The sequence below is a fragment of the Garra rufa genome, chromosome 1 (genome assembly GCF_049309525.1).
Source record: "Garra rufa chromosome 1, GarRuf1.0, whole genome shotgun sequence".
Lineage (NCBI taxonomy): Eukaryota > Metazoa > Chordata > Actinopteri > Cypriniformes > Cyprinidae > Garra > Garra rufa.
The window spans coordinates 25,247,399-25,258,034 of record NC_133361.1 but is presented as its reverse complement, the minus strand read 5'-3'; positions in this window follow the sequence as shown (position 1 = coordinate 25,258,034).

Below are 10,636 nucleotides of genomic sequence, written 5' to 3'. Positions count from 1 at the left end.
ACTTTAAATGCGGAATCCTTGGGTACGAATCCCGTGAAAAAAACATGACTAAATAAGCTAAATGATAAGAGATTGAAAAACAAGCTAAAACTGCATGCTTGCGATTGCGTTTTACATCACATTCACTTTTTTTCGTATCTTTGGGTAGGTTTAGGTGTAGTGCAGGTGGTACGTTACTTTACAATGTAACAAAGAATTAGAGATATAGCGACACTCAACGGACATTTCAAGTGAGAACTGCACACAAAACCAACGTCACATAAAATGTACCATATGTTCATCTGTTCTGTGGGAAAAAACAAACACTCTTTTAGTGCCACTCAGTGGACATTTCACATCGAATATGTTACGCAGCGTACATGGCGGTACGTATTTCGCATCTTGCGAAAAATGTTCCCATGTACATTTTCGTCAAGAGATCGAGTTGGAATTCCAACAGTTTGTGTATACTTTTTAATTGATGGTCTGTACATGTGCATCAGTTTGGCAGTTTTGGCTGTGGCAGTTATTTTCAGTTAGTATTTGAAATAGCAATGAATTGTGTAGAAGGAACACGTTTATATGAGTAAATAGGTTCATTTTGCTTGACTGTAAAACAGCAGCGTGTTTGTAAAGCAGTATGTGCATTTCTCAGCTGTGAAAGATTTCAAAGTATTTCATGTCAGAACCACACAGCAGCAGTTGATTTATGATAGTATCATCTTGTTTGCAATGCGGCATGAAAGGTTGAGAAAGATTCCTTCTGCCTTTTCACGTCAGGAACATTAAAGCCGTGTTAGACACTCACTATTCTGTTGCACAGACTAAAATGAGAACAAACTGCCTACGTAGAATGTATGTTGGTATGTTAGGGAATCGCATCCCCACTGCTGACTTTTAGTTGTTGTTGACACAGAGATGTGTTTGCATGTGTCTGAATGTGAGCATAAACAGACCTTATGTACGAAATAACACTACAGATCCTGCTTATAAGTGTGTAAGTGTAAATGAGATTTCAAAGATAGTGTTGTAGAGAGGCAAGTTTGGAAATAATTTCCGGATCATTACGGAGGCCTTGATGGTTTGATTTCTGCCACAGAAACCGACTGCTGTTCAATTCAGCACACTGATCAATTGAATGAATGTGAAAACTGAGTAATTCAATATGTACAGGCAGTACAATGTTCATAATGTGGTGTGTTTTCAAGGGAAACTGAATATTAAGCCTGTAAATAATGTTTTTTACATTTGAAAGTAGAAAAACAGAAACAGTATTTTCTTGTAAATCTAAAAATATGTTAAAAAATATTTCTTGGACAGCAAATCAGCATATTCGGATGATTTCTGAAGGATCACGTGACACTAAAACTGGAGTAATGATGCTGATAATTCAGCTTTAATCAGGAATAAATTACATTTTAAAATAAATTTAAATAGAAGCAGTTATGTGGTAAAATATTTCACAATATTACTTCTTTTGCTGTATTTTGGATAAAATAAATGCAGGCTTGGTGATCAGAAGAGAATTCTTTACAAAACATCAAAAATCATACTGTTCAAAAACTTTCGACCAGTAGTTTAAATGGGATTTAATGTTGTCTGTATGTACATATTCGACTGTTTTCTTACAGAATATATGTATATTGAGTTCTAGTAGCACTGAACAGTATACAAAACACATCTTCACACCTTGTTGAGATTGAAACCATCTCCTTTGTTTTCATTCTGCCCACCTCTGTAAGTGACAATCCTGCAGCGAAGAAGGGAAAAGTCTTTCAGATCTCTCCTCAAAAGTGTGCTGAATAAAGAACCAGGAGAACAGAGAGCGTTGCCAAGGTGACAGGGAGTGACATGCCCAGGCAAGAAACCATGGAAACATTTGGAATTCTGCAAAGTAGGTCTGTAACGAATCAGGACTCCGATGTTCAGAGCAAAACCGAGGAGCAGAAGAGTTTGTACAGGGAGCAGCAGTATCCACAGAAACACAAAATACAACCTTCATGACCAGCAGAGAAGAAAATGTTCTAGGAGAGAGATATGTAAAGCTGAAGTGGCACTTTTGTAGAAAATAACGTTTTGTAAAGAATTCATGCAAGCTGTCAAGGCATCTGCTGATGGACTTTTGCTCTCACCACAAGTTTGGTTTAAGAAGCAGCATTTCTTTCTCACACCATCTTTTACATTTCAGTTCATGGGTGTAAAAGGTTTCACAAAAGAACCATGGCTTACGTGACTTAATATTAATAAAATGTCTTGACATATATTTTTACACACTTAAGCTATTTTCATGTACAAGTTAAGGAAAGGAAAGAACATGACCCATACTTGGAATTGTCAGCACTAATTCCTTATGTCTTTTGGTATTTTTATCGGTACCTGTACATTTGGTTTACAAGTCTTGATGGTGGAGACTGTTGAGCTTACTGTTGAGTACACAGATGAGGAACTTGAATGCCTTTGCAGGGACATGTTCCATGAGGCATTTTGTCCCAGTCCACTTTGCAGTTCCTTTCAAAGTCATTAAGGTTTTGGGGCTGATGTTTGGCATCTCAAACCTTCAGCTTCCTTCGCAGATTTTCTATGATATTAAGGTCTGGAGACTGGCTAGGCCTCTCCAGGACCTTAATGTGTGTCTTCTTGAGCCACTCCTTTGTCGCCTTGGCTGTGTGTTTTGGGTCATTGTCATGCTGGAATACCCATCCATAACCCATTTTCAATGAGGGAAGTAGGTTCTCACCCATGATTTGACAGTACATGGCCCTGTCCATCGTCTCGTTGATGCGGTGCAGTTGTCCTGTCCCCTTAGCAGAAAAATGCCCTCAAAGCATAATGTTTCCACCTCCATGTTTGACGCTGGAGATTGTGTTCTTGGGGTCATATGCAGCATTCCTCATCCCCCAACACGCCGAGTTGAGTTGATGCCAATTAGCTCCATTTTGGTCTCATCTGACCACAACATTTTCACCCAGTTCTCAACTGAATCATTCACATGTTCATTGGCAAACTTCAGACGGACCTGTACATCTGCTTTCTTAAGCAGGGGGACCTTGAGGGCGCTAGTGGCGTAGTGTGTTACCAGTTGTTTTCCCCACTGTATATGTTCAGACATTGAGAAGCGGGGTCTGTGTTATTCCTCCAACCTGCAGAGATACAAGGACAATGGGATGCCGTAGATGGAGGTAGTCATCCAACGCCTCCCATGTCTCTCCTAATTCTACTACACACCCTGCCTCAACCAGCTACATGAGTCTGTGCCACATAAGCTGCCCTCACGTCAGCCAAAGCAAAACAAAATGATCCAACTTTCTGAACCTGACCTTCAAGAGGAACCCATGGAGCAGGATGTAGAACACGTAAACACTAAGACCGTGCCTGCAAACATAAAAGCACATTGGTCTGATGAGGAAATACAACTGGTTATGGCTAATCCTGAAATTAGTCATGCACAGGTGTACCAGGCCTTCCTTCGAAGATGTGAAGAGCTTAGGAGACCGGCAAGGACATTAAGGGCATTTAGAAGTAAGAGGCAGCGACTCTCTTAAGGAAGTGCTATCGTCCTAAGGCCCTCACAAGACACAAGTCACACCCACCAGAGTCCCTGTTTGTTCTCACACATAAAATGCAAAAATAAAATGTAATCTTTTTAAAGTCTTCATTATATCATCTAAACTTGAGGACAAGTGTGACAGGTGTGCCTAATGCTTCATTTATGGTGACTTTGAAGAGAATGAGAAAAAGAAATAAGATTGGAGGATGATATAAACATCCTTATCTCTAAGAGGCAAGACGGTTGACCCACTGCACCTCAGACGTGCGGTGAGCTTCTTTACATTTAGAGCTTTCTTGATGCTTAAAGCCAGGTTACACTGGGCTTATTATATGTTATAGATGGTACTGGATAACAAGGACAGACAACAGAGAGGTCATTGTAATCCCACTGGGGGTCCTCATGCCCCATTACTGTGGTTATGAGGATCACACTGGGTCAAGGTCACAGTACTATAGTGGAAATAGAGGATCTTTATCTCTTTTTGTCCTCTAGAGCTGAGATCAGGCTTATTTTAGGGTACATGCCAGCAGGGGATAAATATTGCCATCTGCTACTAATGTGGGAATAGTGATTTCCCATCTTTACTAAATGAGGCTTGTTGTACTTCTGTTAGGAGCTCAGGAATGCTCTGTCTTGCTCCATCCAAGTTGGCACAATCTTAGCAGGGAACCTAATTTAAAGTTTTCTCTTGTAAAATGCATTGGGGTATCTTTTTTTCTAAAGAGAAGAGCTGATTAAATGACAATTAAATGTCAATGGTTGATATTGATCTCTTTGAATCAAAATCTATTCTCATATTAAAAGTATTACTCTATTTAAACATGCTGCTGCATACAGATTAGGTGTGAATAAAGTAAATCAAATTTTTTTATGGTTAAAGTAATACTGTATTTATTTAAAGCTTATACTGTCAGCATGCAGACATTTTTATAGCAGGGAAATCCAGCCCACTCTCAAACTGGGATTAGGGCCCATGTTGAGAACCATATGTAAAACTCACTAATCTTATTTGCTATAGCCCAGAGCCTACAACTCTGGGCTGGCTGGTATTAGGAAAGTCAAGTGCTTTTTCCAGCATACAAGGGCTTGAACAGTTTAAAGGCTTCTAAAACAAAAGGGATTTAACCTCTCATGCTCATTACCAAGCCAAGTTTTAATTTCTTTAAAAAAGTTTGTAATAGGGTTTTACAATAAGCACATTCAGCCCAACTATGATAGCACTTAAACTAAATTAAAAAAGTTTAATTTAACATACTGAAGAGCCACTTACTGTTTATGAATCTAATGCCACCTAAATATGTCGATATACAACTGCTTCCCAAATTTCCTAAAAGATAGCTCACTACCCAATTTATTTGGACCAGGTGACTCCAATGAATCATAACCTGTAAGTTTGATAAATAATAGCTGTTTATTATTTTATTGAGCATTCAAACACACCTTTTTTTCAGTGCTTTTGACACACTCTGTACGTGGTAGACCAGTCACAACAGACTGGGCCATCTGACCAATCAGAGCAGAGTAGACTCACAGAAAGGAGGGGTTTTGAGAGACTGAATCTTTGAACTGCTTCAAACGAATAGTTTGAGAATCGCTGAAAAATTAGATGATGTTAAATGCATATCATGATCCGGTAGGGATGTAACGGTATCAAAACTTCACGGTACGGTAATACCTCGGTATGAATGGCACGGTACGGTATTTATTGAATCATTTACAGGAAAAACAAAACTAATGAAGAGACACGAAAAAAGTGCCAGAAGTGTTTATTAAACAGTTTACATGAACACTGAACATATCAATGGCATACACATTTGCCATCTATCTGTAAACTTTGAAACAGAAACTTTAGTAACTATTTTAGTAACAAAAAATTATTAAAGCATGTAAAAAACAGTCAAATCAGTTTAGCTGAATGAGTTGTCTGAATCTAGTTGTCTGCTTGAAATAAGATTTATTTTCTTACCCCATTGACAGATTATTTAGCTTGTTTTAAACAAAAACTCACTTAATTTTGACTTGTTATACTAAAAACAAGACAATAATTTTTACTTGTCTAGAAAATCCTTCTTGATTTAATAATATTTAGATATTTTGGCTGGAAACAAGACAAAATTCTAAGTAAGAAAAGCATTTTTTTGCAGTGCAGTAGGCTCTCATGCCTTTCTTTCGCATTAAATCTTTATTAAAAACAATCCTTTAAAAACGTTTCTACCTGGACAAGTGCATCTATTATGTTGCCTAGTTTATTTAAAACTGCACCTTTCCTTATTTTAAACCTAGCCAAAAAGCCACGTGTTGACTGTGAAATTTATATGCATTTATGGTACATTTCCGTGTCAATCCATGTTAATTTTTACAGCGAACAATGCACTGTAACATTAATTCAGCGCAGACAGCGCAGCCAAAAATAGACTCGGTCACGGTGCCGAAACGATCGCTGCACTGCTGCAAAGGCACCGCTTCTAGGACGTACTGCCGGACAGCAACCGCGTGCAGTGTGAACGCTCTAATCCGTTAACATGGGTGCTAAAAGGATTCGTAACGCATACGCACTTCAGACGGAGCAGGTTCTACCATTTCCATCTCTGTTCCTTGCTGCTACAGTCTATAGCGACAACAGACCGCAATGGATGATGGCCACGCCTGGGCTGATGGGAAATGTAGTTCCCGCTACCTCCCGTTCGCTCCATTCGCCTGAGCAAACTTTTCTCAGAAGACCTATTGTTTTATCGAGTCATGCGACCACGATAGTATCGAAAAAATTTGTTATTGTGGTACGACGGTATTTACAATACCGTTACATCCCTATGATCCGGTGTTTTCCGTGCCCCAAAACGGCTCAGTTCACAGTATATGCAGTGAACTCATTTATTGCATGTGCTCTGAGTTTAGCGTGCATTTGGGAATGCAACGGCCACCAGTCATGCTTTATTTTTGCGACAGATGATTACAGCATTTCACTAGATTTGTTGTGAGACGCATTTCTGTAAGTTTTGACTGAAGCTGGAGTTTTTATGTCACAATAAATATTGTATCGTGGACATCACATTGAGATAGTAGCTGCATTTCCATTACCCCTTAAATTGCGCAAATTGAAAATGCGTCAATTGCGCATAAACTCCCATATATCGCAAAAAAGTTTTTATGCTCGCCTGAGGTGGTTTTTAAGGCAATTTGAAAAAGGCATATTTCGCAAAACAGCAATGGAAAGGGGTTTTTCTTTTGCATTTACAGGTCACATTCGATTAAATATAGCCAAAATCTCACAAAAATCTGTTGCTATGACTTATCGCGAGAGGAAAAAATTTCAGTAGCATCGGTTAATGGAAACGCTGTCATTTCACAATATTTTTAATTGACATTTATAAAATATTGCTAAAGTTTTGCACAAATCTGTAATGGAAACGCGCCTATTGTTACATCCCTAAAGTCAACCTATTATAGTAGACTCCAAAAACAATAGTAGTAACCTTAAAAATAGAATAATAGGGGCACTTTAATTATATAACGGTAGACATTTACCAATGATTGTTTTGGGAAAGCTCTGAAATGGACTTAAAAATGAAAATCTGGTTCAAAAGTTATTAGTCACATAACATTTATGGCTCGGGTTAAAAAATGTCAAAAACTAAGCAAAGATGGCTACTTTGTGGGGTCCTGCACCACCCAATTAACTGCCATTGAGATCAATTCGAATGTTAATTGATAGCTTAGCTTTCAAAGCTTGTCTCTAAAATGCACTGGAAAATGAAGTAATGATATACAGCAGCTTTAAACACTCAACACCATTTCCTCCACAGATGAGGGCCATACTGAGGATCCAGAGCATATTAAAAGATGCTGAATCTGTTTTTTATTACTCCGCAATGTCCGGAGAGAATAAGCAGGACTAGCAGCTACTGTAATGATAAACAGCCATGGCCACTGGAATAGTCTTATGTATGTCTGAACATAGAAATTTTGTGCATTCATGACTCATGAGGTACTGAAATAAAACATGCAGGGGTGTTCAAATATCAATAGTTTATTTATTTATTTTTTTAAACCCGAATATTTGCATATTTTTTAATGCTCTTAATAATGCTGAATTTTATACCTTGTGTCTTTTGGTGTCTTAGACAGGACAAGTGTTTAGGTTGGCCATGGTCAAAGCCAGTTTATAGACTCCTTAGTCGGCCAAAGTCGATTTAAAACCTTTCGGTCTGTCTATAGAAACAGGTGGCTGTCTCCAGGCTCATGTAATCTCTCCATCATAGTGCATATGGCAGTATTACATACTTTTTCTTTTAGCATTGATAATAATGAGAGATATTTCTTGAGCAGTATTAGCATAATAGAGTGATTACTGAAAGGATCATGTGACACTGAAGACTGGAGTAATGATGCTAAAAATTCAGCTTTGCATCACAGTATATCCACTGAGTGGTTACGAATTCTGATGAGAGAAAACATTTCAGAAAACATGTATCCCACAATAACCCTTTTACACAAAATTTCCAGAACAGGGTGTTTTTGCGACTGTTATCCGCTCTAATAGCAGCAGGGCTTGTCTGCTCACTCATGCTGTGGATTGTCAGGTGTCTGCTGTCTGTTTTTCTTACCCGTCAAACAACAGCAGCTTAGCACATATCAGCCTGTGGGTATCTGTGCAAACAACAATCCCCCAGCTGGGAAAAAGCATTTACAGTTTGTTTTTACCTTCTCCCTGTATAATTGCTGAGAGGGTGCTTCTTCACCAGCTCTGCCTGAATCCCGCTATCGCCAGGGGCTTCTTTTATGCCGTGCTAACAGCTAAATGAGGGCCATTTGTACGCCGTTAAAGATTGCCTGATAATAGATGGAGGTAATCACTGCTTGTTGATCACATAAAATTGTGGGACTAAAGAGGACGGGCATTTTCCAGACTGCCTCAAGTGTAAAACGCCATCTTGACTGAAGTTGTGAAGTGATGAGTTTGTCGGGCTTGTCAGTGCAGGAACACACTGAAGCTGCTTTCATTTTACAGTTGTGTTGAATAGTTTGTTATATTTATGGTAAGTAAAAAGTTTGAAATGCAGGATCAGGGAATTATTTGAGTGTTTGCAAGGCTCTAATTTCTCTTGGATCACCAAGGTAACAGTGGTCATGATGTGTCAGTTACGAGCAGGTGTAGTTTCAGGAGCCCAAGGGAAATCTCCACCCTCCAAAATAGTCTCCTGTGACCTAACAGTAAATGCTTAAGGCTATGCTTTCTCCCGAAGCCCCAGAAAACAGATCACCAGGTTGAAAAATAGTGGTTGAATTGGTGGTGATATTGTGGCTGGTCTCAAAATTTGCCCTGAAGAGCCAATGCACTGTAGAGAACAAAAACCCACTGAGATTATACAGACATAAGTTTTAACGCAATTCTTCTGGCAGGATCATTTTATCTATGGAAATATCTCATCATTCACTGACATCAATGTCGTGCTCACTCATATTTTATTTGAAAAGCAGCTGTCTTCATGTTTTGCAGGACAGCAACTGTGAGTAAATTTTCTGTCATCGTTTTAGGACTGTAATATGAAGAGTGTACAAGGTAAATCTCTTTAGCAGCAGTGTGGCAGTGAATAGCACATAACAGGCACAATTACTGGTATAAACATAGATCTCTATTGGTACAATGTGTGTCACATGACTAAATATGCGTCATCATTTTCAAAAGCCTCCATTTCCACAGTCCACACTACTGTGGAAATGGCGTTTTCAAATGTACTTTGGAGGATAACGCTGTCTCATTGTGGACAGAAGGCCAAAACGAAGAGAAAAAGATGCGTTTTCTTGTGGAAGACTGTTTCCTCCATGGAATAATAAAAAAAGTAATTTAAATTTTTTTTATCACCGAATTCTACCTTTTTCTAACACTTCTGATGCAGAATTTTAAGATGTAAACTAAGAATTAAAAAAAAGGTCAAAATTATGTAAACTTTATAACTTGCAAAAAATTTAAACTCACAATTGCTATAAAAAAGAGAATTGTGAGATGTTAACAAAGAACATGAACAGAGATGTTTGCAAAGAACTCTTTGGGGAAAATGCGATATGTAAATTTAGAATTCTAAAAAAAAGACAAAATTGTGAGAATTTATAACTTGTAATTGTAAGATATAAACTTACAATTGCTAGAAAAAAAAGTCTGAATCGTGAGATGTTAACAAAGAAAACTTGCAATTGCAAGTTTATAATTCGCAATTGTAAAATATATTGCAATTGCTAGAAAAAAAGGCAGAATTGCAAGATTCTAAGAGTAAGCTTGAAGGTAATTGCACACTGAGTCCGAAATTTTCGTCCAAAATTTTCACACTTTCAAAAATAAATACCACCGCAAAATACCTCAAAATTGTGAGATGTAAACCTGCAATTCTGAGTTTATAACCTGCAACTGTGAGATATAAACTTGCAATTGCAAAAAGTCTGAATTGTGAGGTGTAAATTCTGAAGAAAAAAGGCAGAATCGCAAAATTCTAAGAATAAGCTTAGAATTCTGACATTTTGAGCTGAAAATTATAATTCTGAAAAATGTCTGAGAACTTGCAATTGCTAGAAAAACAGAATTGCGAGATGTAAACAATTCAAAAGTCAAGTCAAAATTCAATTCAAAATTGTGAGAACTTTTGTGAAGCGCTTATAACTCGCAATTGCCAGAAAAAAAATCTGAATTTTAACCCTCCTGTTATCCTTGGGGTCAATTTGACCCCATTCAATGTTTAACGTATATACATATATAATTGACTTTTTTATTTTTGCTTCAGATTGAATGACTTTTCCTAATTTAATGGGGAAAACTTGGTAAACATAAAACTAACATGATATTATTTGTTCAATGCCCTGTACACATTTTTGTTACATCGGTGTTCTTTGGGGTCAATTTGACCCCAGGTTCTTTTAGCTGTATAAAACATAAGAATTCTGAAGAATTGCAAGATTCTTAAAGTTAGCTTAGAATTCTGAAAAAGTGTGTGCTTAAAGTGATAAATCTGTTTATAACCTGCAATTGTTAGATAAACTTGCAGTTGAAAAAAAAACGGAATTGTGAGATGCAAACAAAGAATCCTGAAAAAAAGGAAGATATGAACAGAATTCTGA